Source organism: Camelus dromedarius, chromosome 12, assembly GCF_036321535.1.
Source record: "Camelus dromedarius isolate mCamDro1 chromosome 12, mCamDro1.pat, whole genome shotgun sequence".
NCBI classification, from domain to species: Eukaryota; Metazoa; Chordata; class Mammalia; order Artiodactyla; family Camelidae; genus Camelus; species Camelus dromedarius.
In genome coordinates, this window is record NC_087447.1 from 8982237 (window position 1) to 8997575 (window position 15339).

Consider the following 15339-nt stretch of genomic DNA (forward strand, 5'->3'; position numbering starts at 1 on the left):
TGAGCCACATGGACTTCCGGAATAGGGGGCGATGCTGCAACCAGGTGAAACCCAGGCTGGCTGAAGCTATTAGCAAGTGCTCTGGTCCAGTTCCTTCCACCTTAGTGCCTGGATTCATTGAACCCATGTGCAGAAGTTCTCTCTGGAAGGGACCTCAAATTGTCTTTGAGAATTCCTTATTCCATCTCCATTTTGTCTCCCTTCCTGGGAAGAGAGAAGCTGGGATCCAAGGTCCAGTTTTATTAAATCGCTGAGGAAAAGAGGAGTTAAGTGAGAGAGAGGAACCATCTCCGATTAGAGAATGCTACTCCCCAATTTCTCTCAGCAGAACTGATTGGGCAAATTGATTCTACTAATTCACTATTGACTGAGCACAGAATCTGTGCTTGCCCAGGATGGCAAAGAAAGGAATGAAAATACCACACTTCCTCCTGTCAAGATGTGCAGAGTTGGGAATAATTTGGAGAAGTGAAAAGGAAGGAACGTGTTAAAATTAGGTCCATATTAGTAACATAAATGGGATTAAAATCAGCATTAAGCCCTTTGTTTGGAAGGGAGGAGTGACAGGGTCTTTAATAAAAGGGTCTTCCTCTCAGCCAGGCAAACACACTTGACATGGGAGAGAAGGTAAGATCAATGCTTTTCTGAGTTTGAAATGTGGTTGTGATTTGGGGTAGTTTCTTTAGTCTGTTCAAATTCTCCAAAATCAGCCTTGGAGCATCTCCCATGGACTGTAATGCCTTAGATTAAAGACTGTGAAAGCATTCAAAATTTTCAAGCCACTTAACCTGCTGCTCCGTCATTTCTTCAGTGTTTTGATACAAAAATTGCGTCTGCCTCCTTCTGCACCTAAGTCACATTCTCTGGTAAACACCAGGATTCAGCAAGGAGAGGGGCTTGGAGGCAAATGAGAATGACTGTTCTAACATAGGTCAGGAAGGTCAAACTCAGGTTGCTAGCCAAGGTGTCAGTTGACTGAGGCTTGAAGGATGAACAGTTGTCCAGGAAATCAAGGTGGATGCAGGGTTATATAGGACAAGGAGGTGGAGCCTCACTCATTACCACTGGGAGAAAGATGTCCAGGCCTCTCCTAGAGAGACAGTATGGGGTTCCTTTAAAAACTAAAGATAGAGTTACCATATGATCCAGCAATCCCACTCCTGCGCATATATCTTGAGAAAATTATAATTCAAAAAGACACATGCACCTCAATTTTCACAGCAGCACTATTTACAATAGCCAAGACCTGGAAGCAACCTGGTCCGTCGATAGGTGAATGGATAAAGAAGTTGTAATATATATACATATATATGTATACACACACACACACACACACACACACACACACACACACACAATGGAATATTAGTCAGCCATTAAAAAGAATGAAGTAGTGCCATTAAAAGCAACATGGGTGCACAAGACCCTGGAGAGTATTCACTTTTTACCTTCCAGTGACTGATCCCATGTTTTCACCTTCCATTCACCACCCCACAGTCCCCATGTAATCTCACTTCCTCTCCAAGTATTTTTACCAAAATTGCTAATTTCTTACTTTTTAATCTTAAAACCAGTTTAAAGTTTTTATATGGTAAAAGATAAAAGTCTCATTTTCTTTCTTCCAGATGATTGTTAGCAGTGTCTGATCAAAAGATAAATGATCTTCTAACTACTGAACTGTAACATTGTTCATGCTATACATTAAATTCCCTACATGTATGGATCCATTTCTACGCTATTATGTTTTCATGGCATAGTTGTCATTTCTGTTCCAACACTAATCTGGATCAAGGTGATTTTTTTTTTTTTTAGTAAGTTTTGACCTATGACACAGCAAATGACCAATCAATTTTCTTTTTTTTTTTTTTTAATCAATTTTCTTCTTAATTTTCTTGGTCATTTCAGACATATATTCTTCCATATGAATTTTTAAATAATTTTATGCAGGTTTAAAGGGCATTACATTTACATATCAATTTTGGAAAGGTGGGCATTTTTAGAATTAGTTTCCCCAAAGTTCATATGTCCTTTACTTGTTGGATCTGTTCTTAAGAGAATTTTATGATTATGCTACTTTTGTAAATTATCTTTTTTCTAATTCTCAATGGCTATCTCATACACCGTATAAAAGCTGTTGTATTTTTATATATCAGGCATGTATCCAGCCACTTGGAAAGTAACTCATCTTATTATTTTAGCACTTCTAATGGGACTCTGTGAGCACATCTGTGTCTCTTGGTGAAAGAACCATATTGTCTGCAAACAAAACTTTTTGTATCTCATCATTGGAATTATGCTGATTTCCTTTTCTGATTTTAGTGTAACACTTAGAACTTACAAATCAATGTTGAGCAATAGCGGATATGTCAGGCATTAGGGTTAGGGTGAGAATAGATGAATGGGAAGGGACACAGAGGACTTTTAGGGCAGTGAACCTCTTCTGGACTAGAACGGTGGGTACGTGTCATTATCCATTGCACAAAATGCATAAAATGTACAACACCAAGAGTGAAACCTCACGTAAGCTATGTGCTTTGGGAAATAATGACATGTCACTGTAGGTTCATCAGTTGTAACAAATGTACCCCTCTGGGGGGGATGTTGATAGTGGAGGAGGTTGTGCATGTATGTGAGGAAGGGGTATATGGGAACTCTCTGTACGTTGCTGTTCAGTTTTGCTGTGAACCTAACATTGCTGTAAAAAGTCAAGTCAATCAAAGAAGGAAAATATGTTGTTACAAAGATTCTCTTCAAACAAGGGTGAAAAAAAAGCCATATGAAAAAAATGCCAGTGAATAGTCACTATTTATAGATAATTGATCAACTACCAGGAAAACCCAAGAGAAGCCACTAGGGTTGGGAGCTGGGGGACAGTACTAAAACTGATAAGAATTCACAAAGGTAGCTGAATATATGGTCAGCATTGAAAAACTGATTTCTTTTCTATAAACCAGCTGTTACCATCACATAACACCATGGACAAATATGATAATCAGCAACAGAAACAATAGCAGCAACATAAGTATTGAAATATACTGACTGGAAGTATGCAAACTTCTAAGGACAAAATCATGGAAGTTTACTCACAGATACAAATGGAATCTAAACAAACAGAGGCACACACTTTTTTCCTAAAGGAAACATTTTAACATGTCAACTTTCCTCAAATTATTCTAAAAATTCAATGCTGCCCTCATCAGAATCCTAATAATAGTTTTATGCTCTGTTATGAATTCTAAAGTCTTGTTTGGATTTTTGGATTTCTCCAAATTAGCCAGAATGTACTCACTTATTGACCTGTGATAGGAGCCTGACTGTGGTCGCAGACTTCCTGGGGTCAAGCCCACCTCTGTCACTTTCTACTTGTGGGGAACTCAGCAGAGTGGTGACCCTCTTAGCCTCAGTTTCCCCATCTGTAAATTAAGGATGACATAATACTGCCCACCTCATACAACTTGTCTTAGGATAAATGAATTAACACAGGGGAAAAATGTCCTGTACAGTGTCTGGCAGTAAATATCTGCCATGTAAGTACTAAGTTAAACAAAGTAAGTCAACTCATTCCCAAAGTAAAATATCAGTCTCAGTGATTCTGCCAAGGAGGAATGTTTACTTACCCTAAATGCTTACAACGTGCTCTTAAGAATTTGGCTCTCGTTCCATTGGGATTTCTCTCTGGTAAGATGAGATCGCTTAATGTAGTGTTTTATGGTCACGTCTCAGTGACTGTTATTGTGATTTTTAAGGCTTAAAACACTGACTATTGGAACTCAGGGTATAGGAGGGTCATGAAGGGGACTGATATTCCACACCCCAAGGCACAAAGGTCTCTGGATTCCTGTCCTTAGCAGTATGAGCTGGTCAGCTATGTCCCTTCTGGTTGAGGTCAAAATCCCAGGGCTACTCTAGGGTCAACACATACCAGAAGCATGAAAACTTCTAAGGGATCACTTCTACATGGTAAGATCCGCATAGTCTTCAACCACATGCATACATGTGGTCACACCGCTCTCGTTTCCTGCCTCCACTTCCACGATCACTGGTCTTCCAGTTTCCCAGAGATGGAAGACACACTGTCATCCAACAGAATCTTCACACACAGCATTGACTCTGATGTATAAATCTCTAGACTTCGAAAAAATTATTAATTTATTCTGTGGTACACAAAATGTTGTTCTATAGGAAGTGATTTCTAATTCTTTCTTTTTAATAAAATCAAAGGAGGACCTAATTTAGCCTGGATGATAAATCATGAGGAATAAATTTGAGTGATACATTACAATGATGTATTTAACTTACAGGTCAAAGGACTTCAAAATATAAAAGTGACACCACTACCACAATTTCATTCTTTTCACATCTGCGCATTCACGTGACAAGTATTTTCAGAATTAACATCTATAAAGATGCAAAACACCAATAAAGTTGCCTCATTCTAGCAATAAGTGATATTATCCATGGATACATAAAATCAAAGAAGGTCCTCATTCTGCTCATTAAGGGATGCATTTAACAATAAAATTTTATGCTATGTATTTAAGAAGTATCACAAACTTATATGCTGGGTCTTCATCCAAAGTTGTAAGCATCTCTGTTGGTACATAAAACACCAATGGGTTTCATGGTATAAACTCCTCAAAGCCATTTATTACCTCTTGCCTTGCCATTGTGCATGGTTGTCCGGACAAAATGTATGCCCTGAGATGCATCAAGGAAATGAGTGAGTTGATGTCCCACTACCTCCTACTCCCACAGGCTACCTACCAGCCTCCTTGCAGCAGGAAGCCAGGTGCTAACACCTCTTTCTGGCCCTCCCACAGTCAGTAAGGTGAGCTGGAGTGTCCTTGAAGTACACGCTCCTCATTGTAAGTCAGCCTCACGGGTGCAGGAGACAGCTGAGGACAGTAAGTCACAGCTCCATCACAGGTCCCTCCCAAGCAGGGGAGTCTGAGTCCTCTGCAAACACTTAGCTGTTATCCTAGGGATGAAAGCAGTTACCCTGAGGCATCAACAATAGGTTGAATAGAACTGTTTATTGGAATTGGACACAGAGGATTTTTCAAGTGCATGGAGAACGAAGACAAATAACCTCAGGACTTGTGAGCTGGACTAGGAAACTACTGAGCCCACATCACTGTAGGGTCTTTAAGTCTGTTTATTAAGTTAAGTAAGTTTATCACGTTGTGGGCAACAAACGACCAGCTATGAACCCTTCTAAGGAGAGACAAATGGCCCCCAAATGGCTGAAAACATGAGGCTGGCTCTGCAGATTACAGTCACTATGCTCCTGACCCTGCGTTCCGATCTCTGTTTCCTCAGTTCCAGAGCTGCTTTGTGCTGCTCATCTCTCTGTTGCCACAGCTGAAGGCTGATGAGTCACACGTACAGACTCTCTTGTCAGCTGCCTTCTTGTAAGCTTTTCCAGTGGAAGGCACTGATGGGAGTTTCAAGGTGGGAAGAAGACAGATGTCATGTTTTTTCAGCTTTGACTGAAAAAACACATCTGGCAGCGGTCGTGGAAGCAGTGGTACCCCCAGCAGCCCAGCCATGGCAGTGTCTGCAGCAGTGGCTGTCACGTATGAGCTCCTAGCTTCTTGCTCAGGCAGCTTGGTTCCAACCACTGCAGCCTCAGCTTTACCTGCAGTCGTGAGATATGGGCAACAGCATTTTTCTTTTTCTCTTCCAGTTCTAGGGGTGGTAGTGTCTTCCAGCAATTACAAATCACTGGGTATTCTTTGCATTCCCCCATTCTTTTTTGTTTCTCCAGCCCTTCAAACACCTTTATTACCAATTCCTAGATGAAATTCTCCCTGTTCAATACACCTAGAAAGTTTTCTATTTCCTTTATTGGACACTTACTGATAAACACCAGAAAAGAATATTCATAGCTCAGAGGATTACAGGCATGAAAATGCATGGCTTGTTGAATTACAAGGGAAAGAGGGAAGCCCCTTCATAGTCAGGACTGTGGGACACAGTGACAGAGAAAAAATTACAGTGTCAACAAACTGTAAGTCTCCATTGTTTTACATTTTCTGGACAAATACTCCGGCATCTTCAAAAGCATGTGATCACCACCATTACCAATACTTCAGGAAATTTGCTAATCTATGACCCTTGTGACACTATATCATTTCAGTCTCATCAGGTGACCTAGTAACTTGATGTACCTAAAGGAAATCCGTTGCATAACTTTTTACTTCTGTCTTCTATGGTGAAGCACCGCACATTTTTAGTGTTACTGTTTTACTTTCATTCATTATTTCTTCCAGTTTTATTGAGGTTTCATTGTCATGCAACACTGCGTAAGTTTAAGGTGTAACAGCGTAGTGATTTGACTTACACACATCATGAACTGATAACCACAGTAAGTTTAGTGAACATCCGTCATCTCATATAGATAAAACATTAAAGAAATAGAAAAAAAAAACACCTTTTTCTTTGTGATGAGAACTCAGGATTCACTCTCTTAACAACTTTGGTGTATAACGCACAGCAGTGCTAACTATATTTATCATGTTATACTTTACATCCCTGGTACTTATTTGTCTTATAACTAGAAGTTTGTATCTTTTGACCTCCTTCCTCCAATTCTCCCTCCCCCTAACATCCACCTCTGGTAACCACAAGTCTGATCTCTTTTCTATGAGCTTGTGTGTTTGCTTTTGAAGTATAATTGACTTAAAACACTGTGTTAGTTCCTGGTATACATGTAGTGGTTCTATATTTCCATACCTTTCAAAATGATCACCATGATGACTGTAGTTGTCATCTGTCACTGTACCGAGATATTAAAAATTATTGACTATATTCCCCCACACTGTACATTTCTAACCTGTGACTCGTTAATGTTATAACTAAAAGGTTGTGCCTCATAAAGAACAAACAGGTGGTTGCCAGAGGGGAGGAGAGAAATAGATGAGGGAGATTAGGAGGCACAAACCTCCACTTATGAACCACCACATATTGAGCAAAGACAAAGGGAGTTGGGCTGACGTAGCTGCCCAGTTCCGGTGACATGCTTCTACCCTTGTCCTTTCCTACCTTCAACTTTCATATTTATTATTCAAGTCCTATCCTAAACCTCAATGCCTCTTTTGTACCCAAAACTCCCCACTGTAAGGATTGTCTCCAGCACATGATAGCACATCAGTTTCCTCTAGATTTGTTTCTCAGTAGATTTCATCCTTTCTACTCTTTATCTACCAGGAAATCTTAAACACTTCTAATCAAATGTTGTCACTTTCTTTTTTTCTACCACACTGTTGAGTTTATGGCTTTGTTCTTTTTTTTTTTGTTGTTGTTGTTTTAACATTTTCTTTTTCTGGGGAGATTTCCAAGGAGGATGAATAGAGATTAAACTCACGCTCAGTCTGTGATCTTGATCCAATCTCAGGTTTTGTATTTGATTTCCTTTGTGTTCAGTTGCTTTTACTGGCAGATAACTGAGATGATGATGGGTTTGTGGTGGCAAAAGAAAGTTGTTTTTTTTTAAAGCAAATATAACTGCCTCGACATTTCCTTTTGACATTTGTTTCTGTGCTGAGAAGACCTTCTATCCTATATTTGATGAATGACAAAGATCAAGATAATTCCACAGAAGGGAATTAAAGCAATAGCAGGGAAATAATTCCAGTATTGTGTAAGGAAGAAAACTAATCGAGCTTTCTGTATTGCGGTTTTGACTTTGTGTATCAGTAAGCACACCACTAATTGCACATCCTGATGACTTCCCAAGACCAACAGGGAAGAGGCAACTGACAAGTAACAGCAAAGATTCAAGACGTGGATCAAGATGTAGATCATTCCAACCCCGTGGCCTATGGACTCATATCAGCTTGGGAGAGTCATTTAATCTTTTATGCATTTGGTAAATGGAGATACGCTTTTTTTGTTTTACAAGAAAATCCAGGAATGAAATACTAGCATGTATGTGCAACACTCAGCACTGTGCCTTATTCAGATTACCTCTTTAACAAGAGCCATAAATCCAGACAGTGTGATTCCTCTCCAAATAAGGCACTCTGTGGCGGGGGTGGTGGGAATTAGGTGTGTTTGTGTGTTTGCTTGTTTAATGGAGGTACTGGGGATTGAACTACCACTGAGCTGTACTCTCCCCGCAAATAAGGCGCTTCTGAGTCACCTTCACTTCCTCTTTAGCTTTGCCTCCAATATGATCATTGACGTGCTGCCTCAATAGCCTCTGCTCCACTCTTTCATAAATTTATCAGCGTACGTAGCCTTTAATCACTCATCCTCTGCTCCACGGGTGTGAAATCTGAAGGGACAGTCAGTAAATACACCAGGCCTGATGGTGCAGCACCGCCTTCTTTCATCGAGAAGAGAAGAGCTACTCAGTTGTTTTGAACGAGTACAAACCCGAGTGAAACTTTCCTTTGGTTTTAGTCACCTTGACCATTGCCCCCAGGAGTGGCGCTTAAACGCTCCCCCTCGTGGCCAGCGGTATACTGCAAGTGTTCAGGGAGGTCCCAGATTCTACCTGAAATGGTGCCCCCTGCAGGTTCAAACCCTATAGTTGCAGAGCTGATAAACCTGCTAATCTGACTGATTATATTAATTTACCGTTGATTGAGCACATAAACTGTGCTTGCACAGGGTAACGAGGAAAGGGAGAAAAATATCAAGCTTGCCCAGCGGTGGGCCCAACAATCTGTTTTCTCGAGACCTGCAGGTGAAGTGGGGAGGGTATAGCTCAGAGGTAGAGCATGTGGTTAGCATGTATGAGGTCATGGGTTCAGTCCCCAGGACCTCCATATAAATAAAACCCAATTACCACCCTCACCCCACAATTTTTTTAAATTCAGGATAATTTTTTAAAAAGTCCTCTAGGTTATTTTGATGCAAATTATATTTGAGAACCACAACCTTGGAGCATCTCCCATATGTTGGCCAACACAGCTTAATACATTGTTTCCTGGAATATTGGTCCCTAAAATGATTTAAGACAACAGACTTAATGCAAAAAGTAAGAGAGCTCTATGATCAGATCTTGGGGAGTCGCTCCACCAGAAATGTTCATCGCTTAGATGCCTCATGCTCTCTCTCTCTCACCTCCTTCAGATTTGGACTGAAATGTTACCTCTTTGGTGAGGACTTTCCTGTCCGTCATAATTTTTTTAAATTGAGGTACAGGTGATTTACAATATTAGTTTCAGGTGCTGTTTATCGTAATTAAAACCACATCACCACCCTATCTCCTGCCTTATTTTCCTCTTTGGCATTTGTCACCTTCTGATACACTTTAAGTTTTACTGCTTTATTTAGCTTATTATTTTGCTCTCATGAATAAAACATAAGCTTCAAGAAAACAAAGATTTTTGTCTGCTTTCTTCACTGATGCATCCCTTGGTCAAGAATAGAGCCTGACATGAAACGCATGTTCAACAAGAGGTTCATGCGTGACTGGACATGATTGAGAGAACTGGTCACTGGGAGGACCCAGCCAAAGGATCATGGATGAGGGAAAATGGTTTTGGGCAAGTCCAGGTAGGAGATGATGAGGAAGCGGCAATGGAATTGAAGAGACGATGGATTCCAGGGTCCAAATTCAAGAGAAGAACCATCAGCAAAGAAAAGGGCACTCCAGTGTAATCTGACTTGCAGTGCATCATATATGTACTCTCTGGGTCCTAGATTTACTGTGCAATTGGGGGGGAAACCCAGAAACGCTGGAGGTTGGAAGCATGTAAATGAGTCCCTTTAATGGTGGAGCAAAGCCTTCTCTATGAGGGACCCAACAATCCCACTGTCTCTGAATCTCATAGAAATATCACTCCCAGGAGAACGTGTATTCCACTGAGGATCGAGATTTCCACACGGCTTATGACAGAGGAAGGAGACCATAATTATGCCATTTCACTTAAAAGCCAATGTGGGTGGAGAAGAGATGGATCTGGTGAGGGGGTTTCAAAGGGATGAAACATCATCCTGTTCATGAGTCCTGTTCATTAGTTTGCACATAAATGACCACACTCACGGGAGCACAGACAGACAAGTGGGTTTCACTGAGGTTTAGGGATTTGGGCACAGAGAAGTAGGGAGGATTGGAAAGGATGCTCAGCTTCCTTAGAACAGGTAGGGGTGGCAGGAGAGGACCAGATGATGTCCACATCCCTTCCAGCAGTAACAGAGAGGCTCCACGTCCTTCACGAGGTGCAGTCAGGCAGGGTAAGCAGCTTCCAGCAGGATGCTCAGGCTTAGGGACAGAGCAGAGTCTCCCAGACTGAGCTCACATTGAGGTATCAGCTGAATCTGAATTTGAGAGAGAGAGAAACATGTAGGTCATGATGAGGAGAGAAGATGGTGCTCTGCCCTGGATCCCAGGCCTGATATGATCCAGCCCCAAGGAATTTTTCCAACTTTACTTGGCTAATACTCAGTGCTTCCCACATGTATGAGTTTCCTATTGCTGCTTTAATAGATTGCCCTAACCTAAGCAGCTTAACAACATAAAATTATTACCTTATAGTTCCGGAGGTCTGAAGTCTGAACTCAGGGTCACTGGGTTAAAAATCAAGGGTCAGCAGGTCTCTGTTCCTGACAGAGGCTCTAGGGGAGAATTTGTTTCCTTGCTTTTTCCAGCATCTAGAAGCCACCTGCATTCCTTAGCTCACAGCCCCTCCCTCCATCTTCAAAGCCAGTGGTGTGGCCCCTTCCCTCCTCTCTGTCCTCTGCTCCTGTCCTTGCATCTCTCTCTGAACAAGATGCTCCTGCCTCCCTCTTATAAGGTCCCTTGTGATCCATTGGGTGCCTGGATGGAAAACCTTCCATCCTCAGATCCTTAACTTAATCACATCTGCAAAGTCCCTTTTACCATGTAAGGTAATGCAGTTGTGGGTTCCAGGGATTTGAACATGCACATCTTTAGGGGACAATTATTCAGCCTACTAGGCCGCACGACAAACTCTAACCAAATGTAAGGACTTAAATAAATTGAAATTCCTTGACCCACTGAGCAAGTTCAGGTACCCTGTTATACACCCTTTCTTCATATAGTAGAAATGGATGAATTCATGGATGGGAATCAAGCTATGGAAAATAAAAAGAACACAGTGTGCGTTTTCTCATCAGTCAGTCAACAAATCTCCACTTAGGGCCTGGTACAATCTTAGAGGAAAGATCTGACTTTTCTGAGACACAGGAGTATCTCAGAAGTTACAAAAGTTAGGAAGTTACAAGTTATAAATCATAAAATTAGACTGTGACTTAATCAGCTATTTGCCCACAAATTCAACTCAAGTGAGTGGTCCTGCAATCTTCACTGCACAAGATGGTTCAGAGCCACGTGACTAACCAGGGCTGTCTGCTCAGACCCAAGGACCTCTCCAGAAAGACTCGCTTCCTGATACATTGGCTCCTGCCCATCCATCTTCATTTTCCCTGTCTCTGCCACCCCAGCTCCCTTCATCCAGAGTTGCTGATAGCAGCCCCTTTCCAACTGCAAGCTCGATCCATCTCACATCTGGGCTCAGCTCTTCCAAGGCAGGAAATTGACCTGAAGCTTCCATCCCCATCATTAGTTCAGACTTACCTGATGCTACCATGGATGTTGATCACCTGGTGCCTCCTGGTATCCATCCCTCATAGACTGGTGTTCTGGGCATGCTGGGGCCAGGTTGATCGGTGTTCCCAGCGTCCTCAGGAAGTCTTTTTGCCTTAAGGACCTCAGGCTGATTCACAAAACACAGCCCCATGTCAGGGGCTCACCTACATTCCTCTAATTCTGTGCCCCTGACAGGATGGCAGCATTTCAAAGAAGGGGCAGCAGCCTGATGTCATCTCACCCTTCCCAAGCCTCAACTGTCCCCAAGTCTGTGCTCCCACTGTGGGTGGGCTGAGGCATCCCCCACCTACATCAGGTCACGGAGTTTTCCCTCTGGTAAGAGTGATGTGAGGGGCTGTTTGGATTCAGTTTCTTCCTGGTCAAAGGAAGAAGGATGAGACATTCAGGGAAGTGGATGGGGGTTGTCACCTTCAGCAGGTCTGCAGGCCTGAGAGGCTGGAACAGCCGGTGCCCTCACAGTGCAGGGGATCCCACCACCGCCAGCGTCAGACTTGAACAAAAAATAAAGACTCCATTCTGTAATGTTTTCTTCCATCTCCCAGACTGATACCCATGATACCAGGGGAAGCAACATCTTCATGACGAGGCCAGAATCGCCATCCTTGATGCCCTAGAGACAGCACCAGACCCTACTGCTCTGTGTACAGGAGCTTGGTGTTTATTTACTCCCTGAAATAACTTTAATATTCCTCAAGGGGATTGTGTGATGTTTACAGGCTTTTCTTCATACCTGATGTAGCAATCAGGGTACTTGGTTATATACAAGAGAAATCAACTCTAGCTAATGAGGACCGAAAGAGAGATGAATTGGAAGAACAGACGAGTGTTCAAGATGTTATGATGATATAATTGTTAGAACTCAGTGAAAGAAAGGCAGGGTGAGAATAACCAAAAGGATGGAAAATATCAAGTCTTTGTGAGGATATGGAGAAATGGGGACCTTCAGACATTGCTGGTGGGAATGTAAAACGTGCTACCGCCATGTAATTCTTCAAAAGCTTAAACATAGAGTTACCATATGACTCAGCAATTCCATTCCTAGGTGTTTATCCAAGAGAATTAAAAACATGTCCACACTAAAACCTGTACATGAACATTCATAGCAGCATTATTCATAAAAGCTCCAAAGTGGAAACAATCCAATTGTCTCTCAACTGATAAACAGATTAAAAATACAGGAAGGCACCAGTGACAGTCCATATCTTAAATATTAGTGAGACGTAAAGTTGTACTTTGTTTCTAGTTGAAATAAAAAATTGAAAACTGAAAAAAAATATGGTATAGCCATACAATGAATATCATAAGGAATATGATATAAAACAAATTTGAATTTCATTCCACATTTGAATGAACCCTAGAACATTTTCCTTCACACAGGTAGAATCTTTTAGACTAAAGTGTACAGCGCATATTAACTAATTCCTCATTTCTTGGAGCCCTCCTGTGTTTAGCCTTAATTTTGCTCTAAAGATAAATCGATAGATAAAGATATAGATGTAGATATATAAAGGTAATATAATTTGACTTTTGAGTATGAGATAATCAAAAGCCCCCCAAAGACTGAGAGATTGGTGATGAAAATTGTGTGGAGGTGACAGCCAAAAAAAAATTGAGTACACATATTTTACTGCAATACATTTATAGGCAAACTGTACTTCTGCTTTCAAGTTGTCATGTATTACTTACATAAATGTTTTTCGTTATTCCATTGATTTATTTTTCTATTTGTGAAAATAATTTGCAAATGTTAGTTTGTAACGAAACACATCATAATTTTTGCCATTAAATGTAACAGAAGGGTTTTTAAGAACAAACTAAAGTTGTTATGCCAGGCATTGTGTCATGGGAATAGTATTCTTTAGAAATTTTGGAAAAAATGAAGAAAAGCTCATAGAAGACGATGGAAGATACAGCCAGCGTTAACTTGCCGAGTCTTTTCCCAGCCATCCAGACACAGGTGTCCTACGCTGGGACCTTGCTTTGCAGGTGGTGTCATGCTGTGTGCACTGTTTTTGACACGGCATGACGGCCATCAAGATATGGAAGCAACCTAAACGTCCATCACCAAATGACTGGATGAGGAAGTGCTGGTATATATATACCATGGAATACTACTACAGCCATAAAAAGAATAAAATAATGTCATTTGCAGCAACATGGATGGACCTAGGGATTATCATACTAAGTAAAGTAAGTCAGACAGAAAGACAGATATCTCATGATATCACTTATATGTGGAATCTAAAAAACTGATACAAATGAACTTATTTACAAAGCAGAAAGAAATTCAAACAGAAAAATCTCACAGAGATAGAAAACAAACTTATGGTTACCAAAGGGGAAGGGAGGAGGGATAAATTGGAAGTTTGGGATTAGCAGATACAAATTACTACGTATAAAATAGATAAACAGCAATGTCCTAAGGTATAGCACAGGGGACTATAATCAGTGACTTGTAATAACTTAAAATGGGAAAGAATCTGAAAAAGAATATATACAACTAAATCACTATGCTGTACACCAGAAACTAACACAACATTGTAAATCAACTATACTTCAATTAAAAATATATACATTAATTTTTTTTTTTTAAAACAAGGCATGATGGCCAGGTTGCCATCATGATGACTGGGAGGAAGTCTTTTCCGTCCTCCATGTGCAGAATTGAAAGAGTATATCAAAGCTTTCTTTGAGAACTTATTTGCTGAGTCCCTGGCTGCTCTTCATCCTTGAGTCCTCCTCAGTGATTCTGTGGATCCTGAAGGGGTTCAGAGAGGAGGTGGATGCCCTTCCAGCTGAGCAGAAAGCAGCCATAGCCGGCATGGTGGTGAGTCCCTCTGTCTCCGCTCTTCTGCTCTCCTCACGTTGTGAGACAGGGCTCAGTCCTGGGCAGGACATCCTCAGGGGGAACTGACAGATGTCAACTTCACTGTACACTGTCAACAAGCAGCTGGTGCCCAGTGTGAGAATCTGATCATTAGGTTCTCCCCCTGATTAGTGGCGATCCCAACACCCAGAGTCACAGGAGCCCCCAGATGTCCCCTGGCTGCATGGGGTCCCTTAGTAAATAATACAAATAATACAACTCCATGTTTAGCCCTGATGTACTCCACGGCTCTCTTTCTCAGCCAAATCCCAGAACATCCGTGCCGTGTACACTGGCTGTGTCCCCACCTCCCCGCTAGATCTCTCCCCGCCCACCAGGAATCCGGCGAAGGAAGTGAGCCGGGACAGCTGGAAGGCAGACGTGCAGTGGTCCTGACGCTCCGGCCACCGCTCCTCACCCAGCCTTGGAGACGCAGCAGTTTGCTTCTCGGATGGGACTTCTCCAGATGGGCTGTGCGGAGAAACTATGCCTCGGAGGCCCCCACGGGAGAGAGGAAGGTGACAGAATTCCTCCCTCCTGTTTCCCATTCGTCAAAATCCACCCCAGGAAAACTTCAATTCCCCGCACTTCCGGGCTGTGTCTGCCCAGCCCCGTGGGTGATGCCAGATACCATGCCCTGCCGCCAGGGGGCGGCAGAAGCCTGGGTGAGCCAAAGCGGCCTGAGTCGAGGGCCCAACACCAACAGGGCAAGGACTGGGCAGTCGCCAGTGGCATCTGAAATGTCTGGGTGCCAACAAGAGGCAATGGAGGGCCTCCCCTTACCTTCCTCATGTCTGGGCAGAGGCAGCAGAGCTGACCTAGAGCAACATCTTTGGAGTTAAAAGATTCCGATCTGACTGCACACCCTACATGAATGACCTTGGACAAT